General features: G+C 35.9%; 1 protein-coding gene across 2 annotated transcripts in view; it reads left to right on the forward strand.

Moving 5' to 3' along the window:
• Positions 1-3,778: 3,778 nt before the first annotated feature.
• Positions 3,779-17,726, forward strand: part of SKIP (Shal K[+] channel interacting protein) — a 309,242-nt gene continuing 295,294 nt past the window's right edge. For both annotated transcript variants that reach the window (XM_036369686.2, XM_036369690.2), the window contains exon 1: positions 3,779-4,851. The gene's annotated coding sequence lies outside the window, so the exon portion shown is untranslated. The remainder of the gene's footprint in view (positions 4,852-17,726) is intronic.

A 17,726-nucleotide genomic window follows, 5' to 3' on the forward strand; every position in this document is an offset into this window, starting at 1 on the left:
TCGGGTTAATTTGTTACTGTTACTTTTAAAAGTTCCGTGACACTGGTTCACTATATAAATATATATATATCATCAACTTTTTTTTTCTGAAAGTATTATATATTACAAAAATTTGTAAAAGAATCTACTTATGTTTGAGTCGCATAATATTTAGAAAATATCATAGGTAAATAGTGGTCATAAGAATCCTTATTTTATACATAATTATTTATTTTCATCACACGCTTATGTAATTGCTCAATAATAACTCAAAAAGTGTTTCTAGTTTTTTCAATCTTTTAATTTTAATTTACTTAATTACATCTTCCCAATATCAATCAAGTAATGATCACATATCAGTTACATTCACTAATTCCACGCTGTTGCATGTGGAACATAAGACGTTATTCAAATACGTATTGACATATGTCATTCCACAATTCGAAAGAGCAGAAATAAGAGTAAAAATAAGAGAGTCGTAATTGTTTGAATTTTCGAGAGACGAAGTGTTTGAAATAGTTTTTGTTTTGTATACAAGAAGCCGGCATACTCGAAGGCTTTGCTGTGGATGCTATTTAAGAGGTGACCAGGTGATACAACTAAATTAGTACTTTTAAGGTTCTTCTTAATGATTTGACCTTGAAATGAATAATCATTACATACATACAAACAGACAAATATTCTTGGTTAAGTCAACGAATATAACTGATAAAATTTATATATTCCATATAAATTATGTCTAAACAAATTAGTTGCAAACGAGAGTTTAGTCAGAGAATGTGAATGAATAGAGAAGGTGCAAATGTTAGCTGTGCTAAAATGTTAGTTACGATTAGGGAGCATCGAAAACGCGCAAGTTCGAAAATAAAATTTCACCACCCTATCAGGCAACGCAACGAATTACACCACTCTAGCAGCAAAATGTATATGCATACATACATATGCGCATATGTTCTTTGGCATGCGCATGAATAAAAATTAAAGTAATATAAAGGAAAATAATCGACTTATGAAAAGAAAATGTAAATAATGAGAGAAATAATAATGAAAATAGCATTAAAATGTCATTTAATAAAAACAAAAGGTTTATAAAAATAAAAAAGAGAATAAAAAATTATTTGCATAGGATTTGAACTTATTTTCAATTTTACAATTCGACCACTAAAATTCTACCTACCATCATCCCCTCGCATTTGCATGTTGCCCACAAGCTGCTTCCTTGTGGATGCTAAAAATCAGAAATTGAAGAATTTGTCTAATGTTCCCTTCAGAAAGGAGAATTGGCAACCTATTAGCGAGTTAAAATAATATTTTTATTATTTTCATATTATGCACTTTATATAACATTATATTATAAAATTTATATAAAATTGCCATTCATATGATAGCTTTAACTACTTCTTTATATTCTAAGCACAGTTCATATAGTACTTTTATATGTTTATTTATTATCATTGTTTCATGGTTATCTAAAAAACGACGCCATGAAAATGCAGCCCAATCGGTAATCGCAATATTTCAAATATAAATTTTTAGTAATAAAGCACTGCAAAAAGGACAGACGAGACAACATAACCGACCGACATTGTCGATTGAAACAAATTTTGTCAACTCCGCGACGATTCGCACAATTTGGTGTCAATATGTATGCGAGCTCATATGCATGTATATGTATGTTTGTAGACAAAGTCCTCATTTGGTTTTTTTCAACAACACAATGTCCGCGCGAACACACCGTTATTTCGTTGGCTTGCAGAGGCCTTTCAACTGAGTACCCTAGTAATTATTAAATTGTTTGAAAAATACTGATGCATTAATATTTATTTTCGTATTATAATAATAATATAGGTAAAAATATAAATACACATACTTATAATCGTTATTAAAATAAATTCGATTAATAAAAAAATTTCTGATATAATTATGTGGCAGTGGGCCCCTGGCCCCCCATGCCAGCGATCGTTCAACTTGGTTCTCGCAAAAAGCAGAAAGTGTTGACAAAAGTCATTGTTTGTGCGGGTCAAGAAGACGTGCATTTAAGAATGTATGTGTGATTGTCACTTTTATGTAAATACGCATAAATAAGGGAATATTCAATAATCCTAAACATATGAACATATTTTCCAGAAATATTTTAACTATCTCAGGAAGTAAAATATGCTATTAAAGAAATTGAATTGAGATATGTTAAGATTTCAATTAATTCATTAACATTCTCTGGCGAGGCGGTCGATCAAGCGATTCACCGACTGTTCATTCGTCTAAGCGGTGAAGCACATAAACAGGTTTCACCTTATGTGTAATAATACTCGTATCAACAGCTTCCACTATAATTGTGACAAAAACTCGAAAATTCGTGTTTTGCCAAAACCACTCTCACTAGCATATAGAAAATTAGTTGTGGATGAGAGCATTTGTTGGTCTATAAGATTTGTATTTGGCTGGCTCCACATGTGAATATGTTTATTATTATATTATTACACATTTACACACAACTATTAGACGTTGTTGTAGTCACAACAATCGTTTGGCTTTTGCTAGTTTGCCAAAGCATGTGTGTGTGTATGCGACGGATTCGATTCAGTTCGAAGATTTGGATGCTGGAATTCAAGTGTTTGTACTACCCGCTCTATCGCCCTCCTGTTAATATCATTTTGCACCTACACAGTGTTTCTCAGTTAATTCAACGCGTTCATATTGCCTTAAACCTGCTGCTGCTTGAGGAAGCCGAACTTCACGGTTTGGTTGTTGCTGCATGTTGTCTTCGTATTGTTTACTGTGTTTTTATTGTTATTTTCTGTAATTGCATCTCTTCTTTACAACTTCGTTTCATGTGAGTTTCGAACGTAATATTCTCGGAGCACGTTTCTGACAGGAGTGGGTGTTTTTCGAATTTGTCGCAAACTCTTAGTAGCTCTCTTAAAATCTTAGATGAGAGAAGTTTGAAATTCACTACCGTCATCCCTCTAGGAAAATACTGACAGATCTAAAACTTAATATTTATTGGATGGAGCACATATATTGTTATATAGTTTCAGAAATATGTAGTTTTAAGATGTTTTAGAATATTTTATTTTATAGAAATATTTTCGAGGTAGCAGTCAATTCTAGATTCAAAAATGCCTGTTGATTGATACCGATTATTCGAAAATTTTTTCGAAGGAAGTAATATGGGCGCATGGATATATTTTTTTATATGTATTTTTTTCAATACAAAAAGTTTGGTATCCTTAATCTCTACTTGCAAGACATTGAACCGCAATTATTTTTGGTATCATGAGCTCGGGTACGTGTCAAGTCGCGATAATAGTTCTAACATTTGTTTCAGAAATGGTTTAATAGTCTCTGGGAAAATATAGTTCTAAATTTTTTTTCATAAATTGTTATATAAGTCTCTGGGAAAAGAAAAACTTCCCAATACTCTCAACTATGCATCGTAAAGAAAACAAAGATAATCAACTTTTTTTATGTAGTGCACAATTTTTCGATTTCAAATTTCCTACATGCCCTGTTGATTCAACAATTTATCCCATTTCTCACTTTGGAGAAAACAGCGCTGCTTTTCTCTCTTGACTTGCTCAATTGCCTTTTTAAGCATTCGTATCCCATTTCGAACTTCGAACTGGTATCCCGAAGCGTATCTCGCGCATATCGCGTATGCTGGACTCCACAAGCTACGCACTGCTGCGCTGCGTTCCGACATTGCTGTCGAAGTTCGTTCTTCTGTGCCGCAGAGCGCTGCCGTTCTGCTGATTTGCCATCGAAGCGCTGCGCTGCATTTTCAGTTCGGTTTCGTGCATTAACGTATTTAGACGTGTAATAAATGATGTCCGTGCGCTAAGAATGCGGCAACTCACGTTGTTTGTGTATGTGCATTCTGTGAAGAATTGAAAACATAAGAAAGAATTAAGTTATGAACAAGTAAATCGAAGTGTTATCAATTAAAATACAATTTCGTGAAAATACTAAATACTGAAAATAAGAAATTTGTGATTGTATGTTGTGTTAGCGGTGTCTAAAGAGCAGCACAGCATCCGCCAACACGTTGTTGGTGTTCAAGGAGCGGCAGACAGTGCGAAAAACGTCGCCGCCCTAACAAATAATGAAGGAAAGGTGTATGCTTGCTGCGCCACAAGCGTTTGCTGCATAAATTAATGAATGAGTGAAGTGGCAAGTGAATGAATGATAAAGCAGTGATAATCACACAGTATGTCGATGTTGTATTTGAAAGGGTTAAATGAGACCAGTGTCAAGTTTTGAATAAAACTGGTGCTCCCAGTTCTGCATTTAAAATTATTTACAATCTTGAGCACAATAACAACTTGACTGCCTCGATTCAACAGATAAAAGTTAAGTTAAACGTTTAAATTTGATAGTGAAGCCGCGTGTTGCAAGCAAAGTTTGTTGCAAATACCACAACTTAAACGCGAAAGTTCTGTTCCTTCAAAGGTCGCGTCAAAGGTCAAAGAACTAGAAGTCTTTTCTGAAAACCAATTCAAAGAAATAAGCAAATTTAAATTTGTTACTGTAGCATTTCATGTTGCCGGTGGCGTGACATTGTGAAAATATTGTAACGCCTCTTAAGTACGGAATAATAACTTAAGTCAAGCGTTTGTAAACATCTACCAAACAACAACAGCGCAGTATAAAAATAAACAAAATTTGAAATTTGTAATATTTATAGACATAAGCTCTGACTTGTGCTCGACCAACTGAACATCACCTAGAGAAAGGAGCCGACCCATAGGCCGACTCGACAATATCAGCGCCTTGGCTGACTTTTACGCCAGCAGGAAAAACGCACATAAGTAAATAAATAATTTTTAGCCGCAGCAACGTCGTCTCCTCCATCCTTGGGCGGCCCCAAAAAATGTGAGTATTTCCATGAAATTTTCACGTTAAATGTTAAAAATACCAATCAAGCGCTCAAAGGACGACGACTCCTCGTCGCATTGAGCCACACGTACGCGGTTGCCCTTACTCTCCGCACGACGCCCGCCCCCAAGCGGCTGGTATCGGCACAAACTTTGTTGCCATTTTGCTTTAAGCCATTTTATTATTTTATTTTCCTCCAATTTTGTCTCTATTTTTACGGCCTTCTGCCACCTTAACCTTCTGTTCGCTCGCGTGTTGCGCTCCACTTCCACTTCCCATTCCAATTGGATTTGTGTTTTCTGACTTTGTTTTCATCTTTATTTTTTTTTGTATTTTTTCTTCTATTTGCCTTTACGCAGTTTTCTGCCATTCGTACTTTTCCACTTTTCTTCACTTACTTCGCTGTGTTTTCGTTTTCGCTTTGCGTCCTCTGCAGCGAAATGCTTTTCGGCAGGAATTATTGTATTTTATTGTAATTCCCGCTATGCAGGATATTTAAGGATATATTTAAGCTGCTTTATTGATTGCACCCGGTGTTTGGAAAATCTGCCTCAGCCTGTTTAAGTTGAATATTTTGTGTGTGTGTGTGTGTGCGTGTGCGTCGTTGCGTGTTCTTCAGTGTGCTCTTTTGGCATGTTTTGTTTGTGTTTTTATTTTATGTTTTGCTTTCGTTGTTACTTTTGTTGCTTTTACTACTCGATGCGGCCCTGTGGTGCTGCGCTGTGCTTCAGTGCCTCAGCCATGCTAGAGGTATCCTTTGCGCACACGGCTTAGCCTGCTCGGCGTGTGGGTTTGTCAGCTTGCCTCTCTGCCTGTCTGTCGGGCCGTTTGTCGGACGGTCTTTCGCCGTGTGTGCCTTGTGGCTGCCTGTTGTTTTCAGTCACTAGCTATTTGACTGCCACTTTCTTCATTTTCGGGGTTGAAATACGAAACCATCTCAGTCCTTCTCTGGTCTGTTAATGCTGTTTTCTTATCGATAAATGGCTGTATGAATGAATGAATGAATGTATGCGTGTGTGCGGTTTTCGGAATGCGTATTTGATAGTATGTACATAACCCGAAATGGTAAACGGATTTACTGACAATTGTCAAGAGTAGAAATCAAATCGTTTGGGTTTCCCTAATTGCTGCTTGGATTTCATTTGGTTCCATAGTTATTTGGCTTTATTTCGAATTCGAACAATAGTTTTAATGAAAACTTACGCAGTAAAATAACGGTATGCGTTAAAGGATGGATTTGGAAAAGCCATTAAAGTCCTTTTTAAAAATTAATGCATTTTTTTTATTTTAGTTGACATTAAGCAGAATAACGAAATTGGTTTTGTGTTTTTTGTGCAAGAAAGCAAAAAAAAATTAATAAAAAATAGAAAATTCTTATTTCAGTATTAAATATTTAATATATTTATCATCATTATTTTATATATAAATTTTATTTGATTTTAAAGTAAATTTTTTTTAATAAAATTAAAACATTTTCGATCATTTTAAGTTTTCACAATTCAATAATTTCTAATATTTTATGTAATTTGTCTCAAAAATGTTTAAAACTGATTTTCGTCTTATTTTTCCAATAATTCATTTTATCCTTATTTTTCGAAATTTCGTTCAAGCGAATAATAATTATATAAATGTTAAAAAAAGAAATTAAAGATCTCAAATTTTTTTAATAGAAATTTGCTAAATTGGTTGTTAAACAGTGTAGTGTTTTATATATATTATATAATATTTTACATAATTTAAAATACCTCAAATATATTTTAAATATAAAACTATAAATATAAAATATATTTTTTAAATAAAAATCAAGCAATTTTGAATATTTCAAGCTTTGTTCTTATTTTGAGTTTTGTTTTACAGATACCTTTCAAGAATATTGAATTTTGTAAATTTTAATACAATTTTTAAATAAAATTATTTTTTTGAATCGTCAATTTAATACAATGGAAATTTCAAATATAACTTTAAGCATATCGAACACAGTTTTTAAATAATATTTTAAAAGTTTGTTTATTAAAAATTATCGAAAATTCTAATATTTGATAACTAATTTTTTTTTATAAATATAAAAATTTGTTTAAGTATTTTTAAAAATATTCAGAAAATTATATTGGAAATTTTGAAAATTCAAAACTTTGTTTTTTTTTATTTTTTATATGGAATTTTGCTAATTTTAATCAAATTTTTAAATAAAATTATTTTTTTTTTTTAAATTTAGTTTTATGGAAATTTCCAACGAAACTTTAAGTAGATCGAACACAGTTTTTAAAGAATATTTAAAGTTTTTTTTTTCCAAATTTACGAAAACTTTAATATTTGCCATTAAATTTTTTTTATAAATATACATATTTAAATAAATATTTTTAAATATTTAATAAAAAATTATTTTTATTTCAATGATTTTTAAAAGACCGCAAAAACATCTTATTTTAAATGAAATTATGTAACTGAAAACTGAATATCTGTAAAAAAAATAAGACAACTTATATACGTTTATATATTATATATATTCGTATGTTATACGGGGTGTATTTTTCAATAAGTTCCAACAATTACAAATGGGTTACGAAAAAATCTTCACGGCCAAGCAATATGAGGTAGCAAAGTTCAAGAAGTGCATGCCGCAAGTGTCCGCAAATAATGTGGCACGTTTATGCAATGAAGTCGCCAATGCCAACGCAGTTGACACCGGCGCCGCCGCCGCCGTTAACGCTGAAGCTGAAACTGAAGCCGCCAATTACGCTAGAAATCCACACCAGCAACACTTTGGTGTTAAAGTCAATTCCAAAAGCAGATAAAAGTCCAAGTATACGAGAGCGGAATGTGGCGATTGAAATAAATAGAATTGCAGCAAAATTACGAGTAAAAGGCAGCGCGACACATGAGGAAAGCAAAGAACGTTGGAATTGGAAAATTGTTTAATAAATTAAAGCGCTGGAATGCGACAACACGCGCTCCTTTTACGGCGCGTTAGAAGTAGCTAAATGGAACAGCAATGCGTTTGTGGCTCTGTGTGTGTCTACCAAAGGCAGCATAATAAATATAAATGCGCTTGTGGAACTTAATCCAGCACAAAGCTGGACTATAGCGCACTTAACTGTTCGGCGCTCTCACAAAACAGCACTGGCGACTTGATTAGTGGCAGCCACAGCTGTGTGAAATGCACCAGGCGACAGACATAAATTCAAAGTGAAATATACAATCCATATGCAATGTTTCACAGCAGCGCCATTATACCGTTTATACCAAAGAAATCCCGATGTTGCAACGTGCGCAGCATTTGCTGCCAATGGCCGTTGCAAGTTGGGTTTTAATGAAGAACGAAGCTGTGGCAGCAAGTTGTGGCCATTAGAAAGCAGTAAAACGTATGAAAAAGTTGCTTTAATAACTGATAATGACAAGCGGCTTGCAAGCGCCGGTTATAATGAACGCTGATGATGTCAAATATGGTGGATATTACAAATACTTGTTCTTGGAATTCTTAAAATTGCTATATAAATTTGTTGAACATTCTCCAATAATCCAATGGGGAATTCTATATAGCCAGGGAACTTGTCAATTTTGTGTTAAAGTAAATGAAATTTATCTTGTATTCGCGGACAGCTTTTGGTCCTATATAAATTTATGCCAATTGGGTCCATAATGTCTGAATTTTTGGTCGGTTAATGCAAATGATTGCAGGATTATCAAATGTAGAGTTATATAGTATTTCTATTATAACTCAGTTTTTTTCTGATCTTTTTGATATTTCCTGTTTTTTCTGCTTGTAAATATCTCTGCAAAATTTATAAGTTTTATATATAAATATATGTGAACACTATAAATAATTTAAAAATGCCTGCCTGAATCAAAAATGTTGCTGATCTTAATTATTATTATGAACTGAAAGCTGAGTAAAAATGTTGTAATATCCACAACGCTATATAAATTAATTTTAAATAACTATACTGATGACTCACTGGGATTAGAAGTTATAGGCAATAGAACCCGATACTAATAGGATTGTGGTATTTACTATTCGTATCGATTCATCGGGTTCCGAAATCGATGAACTTTTGGTCAGACTTAGTGGAGGGTTTCTCTCGAATTGTATATGCTCATGTTAGGCTAAAAATGAAATTAGATACTTCTCAGTTGTCGGATATAAAATCAAAATCGATTGTTCTGATAGTCAGGAATTGGCCAAAAACTGACCCAACGTATACTTATCGTGAAACGAAATCATCTGATCAAATACTACATTCTCAGTATTTTAATATATATCCTTATTATCGCCTTCAAAATAGGCTCTTGCGTCTATACGCCTAATCCAATCTCTCGCACACTTGTTTTAAGCAGCGGGTGTGAGTGCCTTCAGTGCTTTCATTGAAGTTTGGATTTTTCGGTAATTTTTGGAGCGCCATTCGTTTGCTCGTTGGACAATCTCGATGTCATATTCATAAATACACGTCACATCTCCAGCAATGATGTCTTTAAAGAATTTAGGACCCTCAGCTAAATTGGCAAGCATCACCTTCCTGTACTCAACGTTTTTTTTTTCAAAAGATTCAGGTCTTTTGATAGGAGTCTGACACGCTTCATACCCAAAACATCAACCACATCGTCATGAATCGATCGATGCTTTTTGAGATGCTCTACTAACACACTGATGCCAACACGACGGTTTTCAAGTACTGTTTTTTTTACTTTTTCGATGTCACCGTCATTAGCAGGACTTTACGACTTTCACTGATTGCTTTGTGCCATACCGGTGCATGTCATAAAGTAGATACCCCAAAACATTTCTGCAATATTTTCAACGATTCCGTTGCCGTGATTCCATTGGAAACACAAAACACGTTGTTCAATTTTTTTTCCAGGTTCAAAATCGTCCGACAAATTTATCGCGTCGCCAAACACACACAAATTGACACATAGATATCAAACTTAGCAAAAGCTTAAAAAATGTGTTATCAATATAGAATTTTTTTTTAGATTCGGTTTGCGGGCGCAGTTTTAATGGCTCAGTCCGGGTCAAATTTGATCACATTGTCTTAAGACTCAAATCGCAAAGATCAGCTGGAGTGGGTAGTTAAAGAATTTAAATACCATAATTATAATGAAGAAAAAAAAATTGTTCAAGCTTCGATAATTTGTATGATTTTTTTATATAAAGGGTTTCGATGTACTTAGACCATGATACCTTGTATAAATCAAAAGTGACTCATATTTAGAGCACTAATGACCTCCATGGTGCAGATCTGGCAATATTAATAACTATAATATCCGTAAAATATTTTACAACTGCAGCATCAGCACACATACATACACACAAACAGGCCTATATAATCTAATGACCTTTTTAGAATCGCTGCTTATGTGCATTAACTGGGATAAAAACAACAAGAGTAGCTGCAACAAAGCGCTATCTAACAATAAAGCTGCAGCATGAAGCAAAGCCTCGCCATCAAGCCAAACAGCAGACGCTTGGAGAGGCCAATGCAATGCAGCAACATGACAAAGCTGTCGATAAACAGCAAAAAAATAAAAATAAATAAGACAGCGAAAGATGGAGAGCAAAAGCAAAAGCATCCAGTAAAACCGGTTGCATGCTGCCGTACAAAAACAACAAAACAACCAAAAGCGCAATCATGTAAGTAGCAGTAGTGGTTAAGTAGCAGCATCGGAAGATCAAATTGAGTGGAGGAAATGAGCGGTCGGGGCAGATGGGAGACGACTGTTGACTGCTGCTGCTGCCTGCGACGCAGACGACAAGACGGATGGGAATGTTGCTTAAAAACATTAAAATCATTGCAGGTAGAAATTTTAGTTGTTGTTGTTGTTGTTGTTGCTTCTGTGCGCCGGCCAATGTGAAAAAGTGCAATCCCATTCGACAACAGCGACAGGCGTCCAACAGCGCCCGTGATTGCGGACGAAAAGGGATCACCGGCAGTCAGCCAGCCATACCAACGGCAGCTGCTAATAGTCAACAAAGTGCAACAACAACAAGTGGCAGCATTGCAAGCCAAACAAAAACTGTGCAAACAGTCAACGTGTGGCAACTCCAAAGATGGTCAGCAGCAGACAATGGAGAAGAACTGGCTTCAAGCCTGTTGGTGGGTGCGGTTGGCGGTGCGGATCATGTGCCGTGCGCCTGTTGCAAGATGCTCAATGCAGTGCCGATTTCCTTTTCGCTGCGGTGGCTCCTCCAGTTGCATCATTACTTTGTTGTGCCTTCGCTACGCCGTTGTTGCACCAATAGTTTGTGTAGCAAATCCACTGCCGCAAAAGCGCATCAATCGCTGCAATTGTTGTTGCACACAGTGTTGCAATGCTTTGCTGTGGTTATTCGTCGTTGCACGCAGCATTGCAAGTTGAAACTGATAATCATGGCCATTGCAGCAATCCTTAGTTGTGGCTTACGTGTGTGTGTTTAGCTGTGTCTGCATGCAGCTTCGTTTTTGTTGCACAACTGCAGTCGTTGTTTGTTTTACCTATGCGTCTGCTAGGCAAAGTCATTGTTGCACCACATTCTTTTTGTCGTTGATTTAGGTGCATCGGCGCACTTTTCTCAAGCTCTGCGGCAGTTGAGGCTGCCTTCTTCATCTACTAATTTTGTTTATGCCACAATTCGCTCTCTAGGTACTTAATGGGTTTACTCGCTGATATGCTCTGTACAACAAATTGACTCCAAACCGCAATTATAGCTCATAGCTTGCTTTGTTAATGCTTTTAAAGTTTTATTGTTGTTGGTTTTTGTTTTGCTTTTCATGCATTTGGGTGTAAATCTAATCTGAAGATTTCTAAATTGTAATGAAAGCTAATTTTTGTAACGAAAAGTACCACTTTTGTTTGGTGACAAGGAAGTTTGATGTTTTCTAAATACATTTTTGTAATTTGGGACTTAAGGAGTTCGTTAAATTCACAAAGTCCTTGGTTCTACTAGTTTGTTTGCCGGGAGCCTTTATTACCATAGAAATTTTATTTGAAATCATTCTCGCTTTAATTGTTATCGGCGGTTCCGACAAATGAGCAGCTTCTTTTGAAGAAAAAGATGTGTGAAAAACTTCACGTCGATATACAGACAGACAGGCGGACAAATATAAATTCTCTCTATCGACTAGTATTAGTTATACTAGTTTAAAAAATCTCTTTATATAGCTTTAAGCGAAAGTTTACACCAAGCAAGGTTTTCGTTCTTGATTCTTAATCAACCAAAGTTATGGATTATATTTCTGAAAGCTCTGCACCATTAGATGGATGGACTATCCGTAAAGACCGATTATTATTGGTCTTTAGAAATAATTTCTAGAAAAAGTTTGAACCTTCTCTTCTAAAATCCGTACTTTTCATTATGTTGTAATTATGTTGCACAATGCAATATTGCAAATTATATCCATCTATCAACAATTGTGATAAACTTCAAGTACACACATTTTATCGTAGAATATATGAGTAAATAACGGTGGAATATGCCGAAAATGCTGTTTTCGATCAACCATCTTCGATTGGGCACCAAACAAAAACTATTTCCAAAGAATTTAAAAAAATTTCTTACAAACAAGCCTTACTATATCAGCTGTTCAAATATATAACGGTAAAGCGGTTAAGTGTGAAGTTGGCTGCAAAAAAAATTCAATAAGAACAGCTGTTGTCATTAAACGAAATTACTTATTGAACGATCAATAATTCAAGAGCGGAACGAGCAACTTCGCCTCTGTCAATACTCTCTCATTTAAAAAACATTTACTTAATTGTAATTAAATATGTAATAACTAAAAATAAAACGAAAGAAGGAAGTCGAGCGCCTCCAAACGAGCGCCAACCAAAGCCATTACACGCATGCACACACATACACATTAACATGCGTGCTGGGCGTTTGACGGAGTGACCACAAACAAGCCTTCTAATTGTTTCATTATAGTGTGCGTGAGTTGGTATGCGTGCGTGTGTGTGCGCCTTCAATTTGCACCTGCAAAGCATGCTACAAGCTTATTTAAGCGACCAGTAGGCGTGAGGCGTGTGATGTGGCCGTGTTGCATGTAAACACGCCTATAAACGGCATCAACAACCGAAAACGCGCATTAAAAATTTAAATATCATTTACTTACGCACAAAAACACAAGCAAACATTGCATAAATTATTTAAGTGCGAAAAAGTAAATCAATTCATGGCCATACATGTCCGTGTGGTTGTGTCTGGCAATTTCATACACTGAATTTATGCGGCTTTCATTATTGGGTAATTATGAATTTCATGCTCATCAGCATTGTTTATGCGCTTTCAGTTGAAACAAACACAGGCAGAATAATCCGCTAAGTCGTCAACGCCAGCATATTAACAGGTGGGCCGTCAACAAAAACAACAACAAAGCATTAAACGCCGCACAATAGCTCTGGGTGACGTTCCAACGCGCTTAATTAAAAATAATTATGCAATTATGGGAAATTTAGACGGTGCATAAAAAATATAATTAATCGAACAAATATGTGTCTGCACAGACACACATATATATATATATATTATGCATACATACATATGTATAGCGTTTTTTTGGCGTTTTTTGAAAATAATATGCTGTTATTAATATAGGCAAATATTTAGCTTATTATAATCATTTGTTTATATCGTTTTTTCGATTTTATATTCAGCAATTGTTTATGTATGTGTGTAGTAAGCGCTTAAATGCTTTTAGTGTTTAGTTTTTGCTGTTATTGTTAGCAGCCGTGCATTTATATTAATTAATTAGATTTTGCAGTTAAAGCACTAGTCTACTGGTTTTTAAAAACATTAAACAAATATTTATGCATTTGCCTAGTGTAGAACTTAATAGGATATAGCGAAAATCAGATTTCTATATGAGAGATTAATATTGATTTAATATTTGCATGCATTTTTTTTCGGCGCTTCAAGTTAATGCTTTCATATCAACCACAGTTTTTCCATATGAAAGCTCCATGATGATTAGCAATTAAGATTGTATACAAGTAGATATGGTGGTGTAGGTATACCATCTGATCAAAATTTACCCGGATTGACGAAAAGGAAAAATTATTTTTTTATAATTCTTTATTATTGCCTTCAAAATGTTGTGCTGAGCCGTTATAAGCATGCCAACGCTTAATCCGGCTCGCATTGGTCCTCAGTGCCGTCAGCAAATTTTGGTTTTTTGGTTTCGACTCATGTTTGGAACGCTATTCGCTAGATTGTTAAACAATTTCGATGTTATATGCATAAACTTACGTCTCGCCACCAGTAACGTTTGATAATGTAGGGTTCGCAGCTACTCTCTTTTGCAACCTCTACTTGACGTCGTTTTTGTGAAAGATTCAGTTCTTTTGCTAGAAGCATTGCATTGATTTGCTTTATACCCAAAACATTAACCAAAATGTTTTGAGTTCATTCACAAGAAATGTTGCCATTCTCTGCCTCTCCTCTGATTTTGTGCGCGCATTTTAAATGGAAATCGTGACCCTAATCATGATAAAAGAACTTTTTATTCTCAAGATGATAAAACATTTTGTTCAACGTCAAAATTTTTTGCTTTAGTGAAAATAGCCAAATTTTTATGAGTTAGTCTACAAAAAAATCTATTCTAGGCTAGGTTTCGACAACTTTATCTTACAAATGAACTCTAAGTAACAAAGAAAACCTTCGTAAAATTTTAGAACAACTACTTTTTCATAAAAAACCACGCCCTAATATAAATTTTTGGCATACAAAATTATTTTGAAAGTGTGGTATGCCTTATTAGCTCATAGCAGTTACCCACTAGGTTACAATGACCCATTATCAAGTTTAGATAATATAAATGTAATGCTTGAAGTCAATCGAAAATTGCACAATAATAGTTGAACCATTACAAGAATATCTTCAAAAAGTGCTATCTACAAAAATGTATGCGAAATGTTTAAAAATTTATTTAATGTAATAAAAAAATTACTAACTTTTCTTATCAAAAGTTTTTTTGTGCCATTTTTTATCAGTAGATTTTTGGCATTGACGATGAACTTGACAACTCTCCACAAATCTATTTAACAGCTGAGTTATTTGATAAATATTTATTACTAAATGAAAGCACCTAATTGTAAACGCTTCCATCAAGATAGTATAAGTAGAGTTATAACCGGAAACCAGTTGAAAATTAATAAAACATTTACATAGCTGTCCTGCAAGTATAGAGTTGCTTATAGGTATGTCAACAGAAATATATCTCCTTAACGCCTTAGTAATGCCCTTAGCCCTTTATTAAACATATATTGAAAATACACAGCACATTTTGCAAGAAACTTTTTCTTTTTCCTGCGATTTATAATCAGGTTTTCTTTACTTAACAGTAGCTTTCTCTAAGTGCTAAAATGCTAACAAAATCTTGTAGGTCAATGTGGCTGTGACGCCCTCGCGCGCCAATTCTTTGAAACGAGACTAAGCTAGCAACAACCGCATTACTAGATTATAAAAGAAATGTACAAAATTTAATCTTTTTAGGAAAGTAAGTCTGGGTGCTCAATCATAGAATACATGTTTGCTCATTATTCTAAGTTAACCAATATTATTTATAGCAACTTAACTACCATTTCCGGTTATGCTAAATCACCAGTCTCCCGTACCAACTTCAAAAAGTCCTTACCGCCTCTAAGTGGCATGCGTTAATGCAACTACAAAAACAGTAAGAATTTAAATCAACAGCCATGCAATCCGAACTCGAACCTTAACCGCTACAAACTGCGTTGCGAGTCATTGTCGCTAGCGCACAGACGCACTCGCATTCTCAGACGACAGCAGCAGAAACAGCAAACGTTTTCCATGAATGCAACTGGAAACCCAACACAGCGGCGGCCATGGTTCAGTGCACCAAGAGCCACCAGCCAACAACCAACAGCAACGACAACAACAGGGATACACGCGACAGCATGCATTTGTCAGCTGTGGCAGTTGAGGCAGCTGCGGAGCGGAAGAGTCGGCTGTGGTGGCAGCGATTGCACAAATGTCGTAAGTCAAATGCGAAATGCAGCAAACCGCGAAAAGTGTTTAAGGATGACTCGAAAAAGGCGAAAATACACACAAAAATGAAGAAATTTCTACTTCTTCCTCTTTATTTTATTTTATTTTTATTTTTCTTTTGTTTTTTGTTTTTTTTGGGAAATGCGCCGAGGCAATGCAACGCGCTGCCGGTGTGGCAGTGTGGCGCGCGTTGGCAACACTGTTATTGCTCCGGCTGTGGCTACTGGCTGCGGTTCCTGCGGCTTGGCAAGAACCCAACAAACCATGAAGTAAATAAACGCTGCGGTGAGTATGGCAAATAAAATCTACGATTTAGTAACTAAGTAATAACGGAACATAGCGAACTGCTGCAGCAATAAAGACCCATGTAGCCAGAGCAAGCACTCGGCTATTGTTGTTGTATTGTGTGTCCAAAGTTGTGATTGTGAAATTTCGTAGATTTTTGCATCTTTTTGTGACATTTTTGTCGGGCTTCTGCATTTTTTGTCTGAGGAAAACCCGAGAAGGCGGAAAGGCAAAGTCCAAAAATGCAGTGCTGAATGCAAATCGCTGTAATGCAACGATACGCTGCTAAGAGGTCGGAGAGAAAGGAGTGAGTGAAAACATACGCAAATATATGGTGGAAGAGGAGAAGAAGAAGAGAAACATGTACAAATTACAAAAAGAATGGCTACGAATAAAGGATAAAACAACAAATGCTAAGCACAAAAAAGCCTGCAGATTTGCCGGAGGTAAAAACTCGTGCAAAAACGGAGAAAAAACTAAATTGCAATCAAGGCTCTTACACACACTCACACACACACACACACGCACATACAGCGAGACGAGCTAAGAACTAAAGGCAATAATTAAGGCGAACTGAACTGCATCGAAGTGAACTAGTGAAACCACTGACTGATTTGCCGCACATTCGACTTCATAAACCTCTGAAATTCCCCTGAAAATCAGTGAGCCGCCGACGTACCATCCACCGCAACGGAAGGCAGGTTCTAAACACCCCACCTGCTACTTAGGCGTGAGTCAACAACACTAACACATGCGTGTAAGCAAAGACAAATACAAACAAATATCCAGCGAGCTTTCCCACTCATTTTCCTTTTCTTCAGGCCGACAAGACAAGCACAAATCAAATGGCCAAAGTATGCGCTCACAAACGGAATTGAGTGGAGACGACCAGAGCGAAGGGTGCTAAGCAGTGGCAAAAAAGCATATAGTATAGAAGTAAGTGGCCTCGGAAGAGGCGTAGGCAGCTGTGGTGGCCAGGCTAAAGATGTAGCGCCGTTGACTGTGTGGTGGGCCGACGGCCAGTCTTCGAGGAGGTGAGGGGACGATCGAAAAAAGTGCACTTGTTTTATTGCAATCAACATGCAAATGCGCCTCACTCGATTACTACGCCGTGCATACCTACACACACACACACATACTTGCATATAATGTGAAGGATGCATTGCATTCAATATGGTTCAGTTCTAGTTGTTGTTGCCCACTATTGTAGCTGCTCTGCTATGTGCAGTTGCAGGCAGATTTTTTACCAGCTTTTTATGCTGTTGTTGTAGCATTTGCTGTTCTTGTTGTGCCTAGTGTTGGCAGGCAACTTGACTTGACTTGTGCAGCCGCCCTGTGACACCCTGTGACTCCTTTCCCGCACGTGCATTGCTGACTGGTGTTGTAGTTGTTGTCACAATGCTGCTTTTTTCTAGTTATGCTCGCTGCTGCCTCTTCTTCTTAGTCATCGTATTATTTTGTTAATTCTTCTTTGTTGTTGTTGTTTTCTTTTTGCGGTGCAACTTTCAACTGCAATTGCAGTGGCTTATAAACAAGGCAAAATTATTACAAAAGCGTTGCAAAAGCGAAAAAAGAAAACAAAAAAAAAAAACAGAAAAAGAGGAAA

This window comes from Bactrocera oleae, chromosome 2 (genome assembly GCF_042242935.1).
Source record: "Bactrocera oleae isolate idBacOlea1 chromosome 2, idBacOlea1, whole genome shotgun sequence".
NCBI classification, from domain to species: domain Eukaryota; kingdom Metazoa; phylum Arthropoda; class Insecta; order Diptera; family Tephritidae; genus Bactrocera; species Bactrocera oleae.